The sequence below is a fragment of the Diceros bicornis genome, chromosome 14 (assembly GCF_020826845.1).
Source record: "Diceros bicornis minor isolate mBicDic1 chromosome 14, mDicBic1.mat.cur, whole genome shotgun sequence".
Classification (NCBI taxonomy): domain Eukaryota; kingdom Metazoa; phylum Chordata; class Mammalia; order Perissodactyla; family Rhinocerotidae; genus Diceros; species Diceros bicornis.
The window spans coordinates 64635282-64648272 of record NC_080753.1 but is presented as its reverse complement, the minus strand read 5'-3'; the positions used below and the strand labels follow the sequence as shown (position 1 = coordinate 64648272).

Here is a 12991-nt window from a genome sequence, read left to right as displayed (position 1 = left end):
GATACTATCTCACAGCCATTAGGATGGCTACTATATAAAAAAACCCAGAAAATAACAAGTGTTGGGGAGCATGTGGAGAAACTGGAACTCTTGTGCATTTTGGGTGGGAATGTAAAATGGTGTAGCCACTGTGGACACAGTATGGAGGTTCCTCAAAAAATTAAAAATAGAATTGATATCATGATCCAGAAATTCTACTTCTGAGTATATATCCAAAAAAATTGAAAGCAGGCTCTCAAAAAGATATCTGTACATCCACGTGCTTAGCAGCATTATTCACAATAGCCAAAAGGTAGACACAACCCACGTGTCCATCAATAGACGAATGGATAAACAAATGTGATATATACGTACAATGGAATGTTATTCAGCTTTAAAAAGGAAGGAAATTCTGACACATGCTACAACATGGATGAAGCTTAACGATATTATGCTCAGTGAAATAAGCCAGCCACAAAAGGATAAATATTACATGATTCTGCTTATATGCAGTCCCTAGAGTAGTCAGATTTGTAGAGACAGAAAGTAGAATGGTGTTTGTCAGGGGTTGGGGGAGAGAGGAATGGGGAATTATTGTTTAATAGGTACACAGTCCCAGTTTTGAGAGATGAAAAAGTTCTGGAGATGGACGGTGATGATGGTTTCATAATAATGTGAATGTACTTAATGCCACTGAACTGTATATTTGAAAATGGTTATGTAAATTTTATGTTATGTATATTTTACCACAATAAAAAAATATTCCATCAATATTCAACCTAAAAATAAATACATAAAATCATTACTATACTGAATCACTAACTCTCCTTATCTTTCAAAAAGTGTCACACTAGAGTTACTTCTTTAGGTGGTATCTGAGTTTTAATTTTTGTATCATTAGCACCTAGCACAGTGCTGGTTATATCATGGGAACTCAATACACTGAAATTTTTAAAAAGATGCAGGATGAATACATAAATTCTGATTATTCTTTTCTTAAATTTCTAAGGCTACTCATTCAACTATTTCATGTTCAACTGACATACATATTTATAGACACACACATTTCTTTTTTAAGTGAACCATTTTCCTATTTATGTAAAATATTTACATTATTTTTTTTTTTAGGTTGAAAGGCTTTAACATTTTTAATACAAAACTAGAAAGAAGAGTATAATGAATGTCTGTATACATCACCCAGAATCAACAATTCAGAGCTTTTTATTTGGCTGTGGTATACGCTATTGTGGTAAATGATGATTTTCTTAGAGTCAGGGTCACAACTTTATGTCAAGTGCACTCCAACACCCAGTGTACATAAGACTGAGACAAAGGAGTTAAGTCACTGGACCACGGTCACACAGACGGCAGGTGGTGGAGCTGGCACCTGGACCTAGGACGTCTGTCTCCATAATCCCAGCTACATGACATCGTCTACCAAATCCATTAGGTTCAATCTCTTTTTTTTTTGCTTATTTATGCAAGTTAATTATCTTATGTAATAAGATTAATTTTCCAACCTGACTTGGCCAATTTTTCAGATAAGGTTAATTAAAATTTTCTTAAAAACAAATGCCTCATGAGTCAGTGTTCTCCTATCATTGGTATTTGAGCTTTGGAAAGGTCCTCACTACTGTCTCTGAACACTCAGTTTTGCTTTTGGAGCCCTGGCTATTTGAAGCATGAGCTGAGGCAGGTGGGGTCGATGGCAACAGGGCCTCAAAGCTGTGCAATTTGGAAGAGACAGTTACTACCTCCAGAGTCAATTATAACCTAAGTTGCTAAATTAGACCCAGACTTATCCTTTTTTTTTTTTTTTGTCAACGAGGAAACAATTTATTCATTCTAGAAAAATGTTTTTTACCCTACTCTTTTCTTTTACCCTGTTCCCCAGGCAGATTTACGACCGCAAATCACAAATTCAGGCTCAAATGAGGTCACATCTGCAAAGAGCTTTGTACACGGTGAATCAGCACATCTGGTAAGGTAGACTGATTTGATTGTTAGAAAACATAGTTTACACTCTCCAGTCTGGATCTGGCTCCTGGCTGCACACCGTGGCTCTTTCCCTCCATACAACTGAAATACTACAGAGCAAAGGAATGAAGGTGTATAATGAACAGTACACTGTGTTGGGGAAGGGCTGAGGGTTTCTTCAAGCAGTCCCTCGTCAGGAAGCTGTCTTTACAATTATGTTCACAAGGCACAAGGAAAGACTGAAGTCTGGCCTCCCAGAGGATCACGCTGGAGGCTTCCTCAGGTGAAAACAGGCGCAGTGTACAGTACTGGGCCCGTGGAGCGACACATCTCACCCAGGGCCCTCTACTCCATTCAGCACCCCATCTCACTGAAGTTAAACTTACATTCTGCACCAGGCCGATCACTGAGAAGAAACGTTTTTTGGGGAGTGAAAAACCCTCATATATAATAGGGTCATTCATCATGACACTGCCAGCGCCTCCAATGATGAAAAACGCTGAATTAATTCTTTCATCCAATGGTTGTGTGTCATAGTGTGATGGTGGACATGGAAGGCACAGCCTCCTTCATGGAGTATGAGAGCTGTTCTAGCCTGCACTGAGTGGCCATTTGAGTCTGAGCCCTTCATCTACCCAAATAGGTCCTGGTAAAGTGACTCATCAATGGTGCTGTGAATCGTCCAGCCACACTGCTGCTTCAGTGAAGGGGACACTTGAGATGGTTTGCTTTGCCACAAGAGGGGCATCAGCTCCCTGGGAGCCTAGTTCTCTTGGCTGACTCATGGACATTGGACCAGGATGCCACTAGATTCCTGATGAGCATGAAGGCAGGAGGATGGTGTGGTGAAGTCTGTGACTCTGGATGTTTCCCACATAGAGCCGAGAGCGAGGTGTGAAGGCAGACAGAGCCGGGGCTGAGCTTGTCTGGCACAGGCCTACAGAGAGTCCATCAGGCTCCGTGCTGGAAGTGGCATTTATGCAGTTAGGCAGGTGGTGAAATGGGAGAGGCTGAGCTGGAAGATGCTGGTCGAGTCTCGACATGACAGCTACATCACGGATCATAAAAACCAGACAAGCCAGCAGATAACCGCTATATGGTAACTCGTGTCACAATTAAAATGTCAGTTTTCTGTATTATTTTACAACATCGACTAGCTTAGGAATGCTTTCAAGCAGGACACCGATACCCTCCATTGTTAAAAAGAGACCTAGGCATTTATCAACTAGTATTCACACGGCTCTTTCACTACCTGAGTTTGTGAAGCGAGACCAGATTTCCTGTCCTTAGGATTCCTTCAGGAGCAGCAGCCATTTAGACGCTGTAAAATGTTTCCATCAAAAGCGATAGTCGAGGACAGGCACCCTACACTTGCTCATTCCTATACCACTCATTTTCTCTCTCCCTTGAGAGTTGAGTAAAATTCTGTTTCATTAATTTTATTTACTCCTTAAAAAGATCCTGTGACAAAGACCCACATAAAAGCAAAAAACTCACATAATAATTATAAGTAAAATCCCTCCTCCTCTGCTTTTTTTAAAGTATAAGGTGAGCTCTGTGGGCAGTGGCATGCTGGCCTGGTGCCAGGAAGCCAGGCTTCTGTCTTCAGTTCTGCCTTGCACAGTGCTGGGGTCCAACATTTCTGGAGAATTCTGATGGAATAATTCAGAGACTGAGATTTCGAAGGGTATGTGTTTACAAATTGATATACAAACGATGATCTAGAAAATGTGCCCCTGAATTCTAAACTGAAAGACATTATTCTGAGGGTTGTCTTCTCTTCAATTTGGGTGGTCCATCACAAACTGACTATAAATATTGCTATCCTGCACACTGAAAGTGTACATGGCACTATCTCTTTATGGAGATTTAGGGGAAAATATCAATTATTATCCAGTAGTTGCTTCTCTAATGAGCACACTCCAACTTGTTGTTTCAGAGCTGAAGCCACAATTTGTGAAATTTCGTTTTATTTATCGGTTTTCCACCTGGATTCCACTGAAGAACATACAGTGTTGTTGTGCTGACCGCCGGCTGTACACATCCCTACCCCCAGCAGACCCAGAGATATCATCACCTTGTGTGACAGTGGGAACCCATCACAGGCATCATGCGGCAGGTCAAAGACTTGCTCTCCATTTTTATCCAATGCTTCTTTTATTTTATGATATTCTCAATCATATCAAGTCGACTGATCATGAAGAAAAAATAAATTTCTTTGGTAAATTCTTTTTTAAAGAATAAAAGAGCAAGATTAAAAAATCAACATACATGTTCATAATTCTCTGTCTCAAAACCATAGAATCTGGAATATTTAAAGCACCTGAGAGATTATTTAGCTAAACTTTCCTCTTACAGACCAGGGACTGAGGCACTAGCCCTGGGGAGGTCAATGTCTTGTCCGAAGTCACCTTGGTGGCATGGTGTTGTCACCCTAGCCAAGCCCGTTGCTAAAAATGTCCAAGGAACAAGGAAGGTGAGATATAACTAGGGTTTGTTTAGAGAAGAGAACCTTGGTCAGGGGTGGAGGGAGGTCTGAGAGTTGTCCTCTAATATCAGAAAGACTTACACGGGTAAGGGATTGGAATTGTTTGGGGTAGATAAATGTGGAAGTTACATAGAGGCAGATTTTAGTTTAATAGAAAAAAAAAAACAGCTTTCTAATAGCAGCTTTCTGACAGTGGAACAGGCCGCCTTGCGAGCTAGTGACCAACTCTTCATCACTGGGGCAAAACAGACCCTCCTTGGCCTCTGTGGGGATATGTGAGGATTGTGCATCAGGCAAGAAGCTGGAAAATCCCACTGCTGGGCTGGCTAGGAACATGGGAGATTGCACGCTGAGAGTACCTTTGGGGCAGGCTTTTTTTTTTTTTTTTTAACAACTTCATTGTTGCATGTTTTACATATCATATAATTCATCCATTTCAATTGTACGATTCAGTGATCTTATTTACTTTACCAAGTTGTGCAACCATCACCACACATCAGTTTTAGAACATTTTCACCCCAGTAAGATCCCATGGGGACAGCTGTTTTAACTAAAGCATGTCTCTTCGGTCAAGGCACTCGCGTGAGGGGCCAGTCTCATGTGCACCAAATCACGATGGTCTCTGCATCACAGCTGAGCATCTAGCTTTGGGTGGACTAGATGCTGCACCAAAGAATAAGGGCGAGAAGGAAGGAGCTGGATGGAGAGGAAGAGATTGGCAGGTGGGTGACAGAAAGTCCATGGGTGAACCAAAGAGCTAGTGTCATTGAGTTGGCAACAAGGTGAGAGTATATTCTTTTTTCACTAGTCCTCCTCAACCCCATATAAGGTTCTAGTTATAATAAATCTGGTTAAGGTAGTGGACACTTTCACTCTGACAGTTTGCAGTAGTTAACTTTAGAGGGCCTTTAAGAATACTCAATCACTTGAAAAAGATTTTGTTATTCAGACACCAAAGCTAGCTGCTAGCAAAAAGATGATCATAACTGTAATGTCCATTTTTTTTAAACAGTAACATCCATTTTAAATCCACTTTATTTCCCTAACAAGTTAACATTCGTTCACCAGAGAACTGCAGTCCTCTTTAAACTCAGGCTCCCTGTGGTGCACCCCAAAAGGAAGTATCAGTGGCCTAAACACGGATGCTCTGTGAGAGCAGTTTGCTTGGCTCCACACCCTAAATGTGTGTCACGTTGTTCCCTCATCCCAAAGAAGCTGCTTGTGTTCTTAAAGCAGGTACTTAAGTAGCACCTTGAAGAAAATGACATGCACTCTGTTTTATGTACGTGCTCACACTTCCCTGCTTTAGCGTGTCTGGAAAGCCCCTGCTAATCACGTCTGGGGCAAACATGGGAAGGGCAAGTTAAAGCCACCAAGCCACATGCTAATTAAAACTCAAGGGGCCTTAATGGGACTAGAATAATTTTTTTAAGGTAAAGCCTAGGACTTCAGCTACAGGAATTTGAAAATCTTGAGAGTTATCTCTTCATGCAAAACTTTGAAGAGTGGGGCTCATAGAGTCTTTAGGCTTATAGCACCCAACATCCAAAACAAACTAAAACAATACAAACTACCCAGAAAAACTAAGAAAGCTATTTCCACTTTCTGAAACTGAAAATACTGAAGACATAGCATGTACTTCTCCAGAAAGGCTGAGAAGGTAAAGAACATAAGGGGCTCCTGAGTGGCACTTCTAGTAGAAGAAAATGAAGATGTATGCTAACGAGAAGAATGTGCAGGAATTACACCTTTTGTTAGAGTCAGCAGGCAGAGTGTGATCAAAGCTGTAAATTGTAGAGATGTAGTCTGTTCTGTTCACTTCTTCAATCCACTGGATAAGAGCCATGTCTCTAACAAGGCTGGGAATAGAGTCTTTCTTTTCTGATTATTAGCTGCCTAGTTCCTGAATTCATCCTATCTATTTGGTCTGAGAGATACAGGCAATATGACATTATAGAAGATGGTGGCAAATCTAAAATCCAACTCTCGCTGTAAAGGATTTAAAATAGACACAACCACAAAAGAGGGGTGGCAAAAGAATATTTATGTGCAGCACCTGGAATCTTTCAGACATCTGCCTGGAAGACAAGTATATTAGGAACTCTCATTCTTTTCAGCACAGTTCCATTGATTTGTAAATAAATCAGGGCTGGTCACACTGTCTGGCTTCCATTTTCTTCTATCCTGACCCTGAGATATGACCTGAAGGGACCACAAGTCCCAGTGAACAGTTTTCAATCTATATCTGAGCAGCACCATATAAAAGAGGAAAGCAATTACAACAAGCACCATTTGCAGCAAATACCACGATGCAGTCCTCGGCTTCTGGAAAATTGCTAGGGAGCCCTGTAACTGGCCCAACATTTGTGCACGGGCCTCACTGACATCTTTTTCAAATTATAAATCCATTTGGGCTAAATTCTCGTGGGTCGTGCCTTAGCTCCCTCAGTGGATTGCACAACAGGTGCTATTAGAACCTAATCGTAATGTGAGTGATAGTCTAGGAAGCTGGGAAGGTCCTAATAATACGCAAGGACTATCATCAGAATACTTAAACACTTATCTAGCTTTGCATCTTCAAAGCACTTTACAAACATTAATTAATTAATATACACTACACCCCTGTAATGTAGTTAAGTATTATTATATCGATTTGACATATAAGGAAACAGACAGGTTAAGTGGCTTGCTTGAGGCCACACAAGCCCAGAGTGGGTCTGGGAACATAAATTAGAAGCACCTGATCCCAACTCACCCCCATATGTGCTAGTGGTGTAGTCAGCTGGCTCACCACACTGCCTGAGTCCTTACTGCTCGGGAGCAGGAGAGCAGAGAAGCGCCTCCATCTGAGGGCCTGTGGTTGTAGCAGACCTGCTGAGGAGCTGTCAGAGGAGGCAAGCCCCCAGGCTGTCTGTCAGACGCTGTGTCACTCCACAAGGTGATGCCACCGCTTGATCACTTTCCGACCATGAATAGTTAGTGCAAGTTGACTGAGAGAGCAAGCCCACTGCTGTGTCCAGCTGCTGTGCGCGGAGGAAGGATGGGGCCCTTTGCCTTTGCATTCCCTCACATGGGAAGTGCACTGACATGTCTGGCTGGAGGATAATGCTCAGGCAGGCCAGGCGGCTGGGAAAGTCAGATGTCATATCTAAAGGACGGGTGATTGAGGGAAGAGAAAACGGAGGAAAAGAGGAAACGTGGGCAGGAGAAGCCTATCATCTGAGGGTCATCAAAAACAACAGCAACAACAACAAAAACCTATGCTGGGGAATTGGAGGAGATAACTGAGATCCAAATGAAATATTACAGCAAGGAGAATTGTGAGTTGTGAATGACAAATTGCCCTGGCAACTGAAGGTGCTAGAGATAGTAGAAGAATTGGGGGGCTGGAAGGACTACGGGGGACTGGGAAAAGGAAAGAAGGGAACCAGCACTTCTTGAGTGCCTTCTGTGTACCAGGAACTTTACAATATAAATGATGGGGATCAAGGGCATGGAAACTTGTGCAGGGAGAACACCGGGAAGTCACCTTGAGAGTGGCTCAGAAAAGGTGGCCACTGCCTCCCTTTACAAACACAACCTGGCCTAAACTATGGAATCCCTTCCACCAAGCATCCCCAAATTGCCTCTTGTTCTGACCTATTTAATTGAAACTCCTCAAGGTTTCTGCAGACAGTAGAAAACCAAGTTACTTTCTCCCTGCTTCTACCCATGCCTCCTACAGAGTTCTTTCCACAGCAGCCAGATGATGCTTTAATGAATGCAAGTCACACTGTGGTGTTCCTTCTGTCAAAACAACCCCATGACTCCCATACACTAGAACCCCAAACTCCAACAACAGCCTGCAGTGCCTTATGTGACTGGCCCATGACTATTTCCCTAAACTCCTCTCCTCCTCCAGCCCTTGCTCACTCTGCACCAGGCACACTGGCCCCACTGCTGTTCCTTCAATTGGCAAAACACACACCTGCCACAGGGCCTTTGCACCCGTGGAACACCCTTCCTCCAAAGATCTGTGTGACCTGCTCCTTTACTTCCTTTATGGCTCTGCTCAAATGTCTCACTATTAGAAAGGCCTTCCTTGATCACCATTACCCTGCTTTGCTTTTCTTCACAGCACATATCTTCCCTAACATATTCATTTATGTATGGTCTGTGCCCTCCCAATACGATGTAAGCATCCTGTGAGTAGGGACTTTGCACCCTCAGGGCCTAGAGCAGCACTTGGCACATAGTAAGCACCCAGTAAGAATTTATTGGATAAATGCTTAATACTTGTATGTACCCCCTATTATAGTCTCTTTACAATAAGTAGGCTAAAAGTTGCTTACAATAAAAAAAATAATCCACTAAAGTTTTTTACTTTGTGATTCTTTTTATCAAATTAATTCTGAAATGTTACCTATTCTTACTACAAAAAACCAACTTTATATCTTAATTTATTTTTAAGATCAAGAATCTGCTCTTTGCTACTTAAATCTTGTATCAGCCTTTGGTCAAAACTAATAAAAGTCTGGGCCGACCTGCTGGCCACAGAAATTTCTGAATCATGCGTGCATCTCCTGTACCCTCACCTGCCAGCTCCCCCTGAAGCCCACTGTCTTGTGTCACCAAGAGTGATGTTGAGCTGCATTCTTACAACTTCACCGTTCACTCACAGGGAAGGCTCAGAGTTTTCTCCCCCGGCTGAAAGGAATAATTTCTTAGAGGGACCTTAGATGAACACGTGTCCCATTCTGCTTAGAATTCGCACTCCACTGTGCCTGGCCACTCTTTTGCATTTACAACGCAGGCAATCACACAAAACTGAAAGTGATGCTCTTTTGTGTGTAAGCCAGATGAATAAGAAGTGATTTAATGTGTGACTCTGCTGGTATTGAAGGGTTTGAGCCACATGTAAACTATTCCCTGATCAGTTGCAGTTCTGGCCTAATGATTAGGAGAAAAATGCTACTATTTAATAGTTAAGCATAATATTTCATTTGGAAAATCCTACTATAGCAGTAAAGAGGCTGCATATACGGGTAGAGATTTCTTTACCTCATTGATATTGAAGGTATAGGGCAGTTGAACTTAAAATAGTCCTTACTGTAGTATTAATGTTTGACTTCAATAGTGTTCATCAGAATCACTTATACATGACATTTGTGCTGTGTAAATATATACATCCTTCTACATATACAGTTGGATTTCCACATCTGTAACTCCCTTGGATAGAGCAGGATTCATGGAATTGGCAGTTGGTAGTTTACCTTTTTCCACTATATTCAAAGGTGGCTTACACTTTTAAGGGCACAGAGCAGCGTATATCATGATTACTTGCAAGGATTTCAATTCCATGTGCACGAGAGATAATGGGCCAGCCTAGGAACTGAAAGTGATAATGAAATATTAACACAAAAGGGAAAGGGAGGTGGACCTACGGCTTATTAGTGCAAAGAAGATAAAGACTTATCTTAGGCTCACTCTATACATTATCTTCTCCCATTTTTCTTCTAGGATAAGAATGAGTATCTGATAGGGATATATATAGGGCAGAAAGTTTTGCCGTTGTTTTTGGTGTCCTGGTTTTCCTCTTTTACTGGCATCAGAGCAGAGGACCTCCCTTCCTCTCTTTGGTGGCCATGTATTCCTGCTTTGCATTTTATCTGGAGATGTGCTCTGTCAGTTGTTACTGAGTTGAGAGTGGAGTGGAGAAAAATGAAGAAGACAATAATAGCATGATGGAGAAGGGAGAGAAGGAGATACATGTGCCTTGCTTCACACAATGGCTATAGCCCTAGAAAAATAGAACTTTTGTACATATAATCATGTCTTAAATGTGATGAGGAAGCTTGCTCTCTGAAAAGAGCCCACTGAGCTAAAATAAAGACTATTTTCTAAATTTCATCCTTAATTTATCTGTTGGGTATGCTTGGATTTGTTATATTGAGTTCTATAATAGGTAAAGTATTTCCTTCTGGGGACCTTATTTCCAATTTCAGTGACCTAGACACTTGACCTCTGTTCACAATAATAGCAGTCAGCCAAATGGACCATCAGTGGAGGAGTGATGACGACACTTCCATTCAGGTAGGGCTTTGAGTCTACGGAGGGGCTTTCACATGTATCACTTTTGATTTTCATAAGCCCTAGGAGATAAGCATGTAGTAGGTAAGTAGATTAGGCATCTGTCCCATATCATAGATAAAGAAATAAAGGCTCCATGAGCCCCCTAAGGTCAGACAGCTATGAGGTCCTACTGCTGGGAATCAAATTCTTGTTTCAAGCTCCTCTCACCTGCACAATCTGCATTCACACACCTGCATGCATCTCCTTCTAGATCCTCTTTATTTCATGCTGTGGATCTGGTGCACTAGGGCTCCTTTCCTATTGTTCCTGAAGATGCACTAAGACCAAGGACATTATTTCTCATTTGTGAGGCAAATATGGTAAATGTTAAGCATCAGAGAACTGCCCTCTCTTCCCACTGTCTCAGCCTTATTGTACTAGGGAGGTAAGTCTCTGCCATCGTTTACTTAAGTTTTTGTCTACCTACTTGTTTATATTAAAAGGAAGTTTTTGCAAATTTAAAAATTTATACAGATACTCAAATGATCCAAAGGTAAAGTCAAGAAGACTTTAAAAGACCTTAAACAACATGAATTTATACTTACACAATCAGCTTTTTATGTTACGGTGTTGAATCATTAATGAAATTTATTGAGTATCCACAGAATGCACAGGACACTTGGGATCCTGGGGTACAATCTGAATTGTTCCCTTGCTGGAGGAGTTGTGTAGTAGGCATCTCCTATGTCTATAGCTGATTTATGATACATTTACATTTTTGGTTCCTAAGGTTACAGTGTCCTTGTAAACTTGGCAAGAAGTGAGCTAATGGAACAATGGTGGAGATCTGGCACTAACTTCATCTCTTTTCTTTGACAACATGAACTCGGGTGGGCACCTTCTGTCTAGCAGTAGATGTAGTCAACTCTCCCAGCTGGTCAACAACCATTTATGGAGCACCCTCTGGCAGAAGGGCGCTGTGTTTTCTGCTGAGCACAAGTACCCTTGGAGTCCTCACAGAGCAATAAGTCAGAGCTTAGCTAGAGGAGCAACAGCAAAGAGCAGGCCTTGATCAGACACTAACACGAGCCTAGTCACAGCTGTGCCCACACTGGGCCCCTGCCATTTACTCAACATGGATGGTTCTCTTACAGGGGGGCGGAGGGGTGGTAGAGAGGGAAGAAGCAAGTCTGCTCAACAAACTTCCAGATCAAACTTAGATTGATCAAAGCCTGCCATTTTGTCTCATCTATCTGCAACCATAATTCAAGAATGAAATTGCCCTAGGTTTTCTCCTCCCCACCATTAAGTTCCATTCAATCATACTAGGCAAAATGCAGTCACGCTCAAGCAGCCAGATGTTATCATTACAGACCTTTCTTTATAAACCAATGCTGAAACTTGAGTGGTTGATGAGCCCAGCTAAGCAGTTGTACCTTTGACCCGAGTGCATTAAACTTGCCCTATCAATTTAAGTTTAGTATAAACACCATTTCCCAGAGCCCCTCATGAAGTCAGCGGTGAGAAGAAGCTGACTAAGCCTAAACATTTTTTAACAGCAATCTTGTCTTACAACACCAAGGGGATTTGGTGGGTATCTGGGGCTTTATAAAACCATATGAACATGCTGAAAGAATTAAAATCCTTTAAAAATGAAAAATTGATGGTGACAGTCCTTTCTGAAGACCAGTTGGTGTAATGGCAGCATAGAAATGGGTAGGAGAGTTGATCTGAAATGCTTTTGTATTTTCTTAAGTATTTTGAGTAATATTTAACATATTCTTAATAGTTTTTTTTTCTTCTTTCTCAAATGTTTACTCTAAGGTGGCCATTCCAATGAAAAATGAAAAAATAACTTGGACATTTTAAGAGAAATCAAACAATTTATTGTCCTGGTTAAATTTCTTTCTAATGAAGATTGGGACCCTCTCCCCATTCAAACATCTTAGATAATGCTATCATAATTTTCCCCATATCCTCATGCAGCTGACATTCTAGTAAAGTCTGGCCCATATACATGCCCAAGATGAATGAATGTAGTGCCCTTGACATTGCTACTTATTTATTAATATTTCAAATAAATGAAACTTAGATGTTCTATAAAATGTAAAACTATATTCATGATTTTTAAATAAATATACTTCATTGTAAGGTGATTTCAAAAGAGAAGACCAACCTCGGAAGTGTTTAATTTTTTTTTTAATTTGTATAAAAGGAGTATTCAGTCACTTTGTGGTTTAGCTTCCAAATAAGTAGGATACTGTCACTTTCTGTTAAAATGCTAAAATAGTACATTGGTAAGCAAATAAATGTATGATTATTAAGATTTATAAACTCTAATAGAAATTACTTTGAAAAATGTCTTATGAATAAGATAAAAAATTCTTTCAATTATAAATTGCAAATTTTAAAAATAGGAAGAAAATGTAAATATTTTAAGAGATATAGTGGAAAAAAGAACCAAACATCAAAACAGAACATTCTCTACTAAGGAAA

General features: G+C 40.9%; 1 protein-coding gene across 1 annotated transcript in view; it reads right to left on the bottom strand.

The window, feature by feature from the left end:
- GMDS (GDP-mannose 4,6-dehydratase) overlaps positions 1-12991 on the bottom strand; it is a 628451-nt gene that overhangs the window by 31550 nt on the left and 583910 nt on the right. The window lies entirely within an intron of this gene.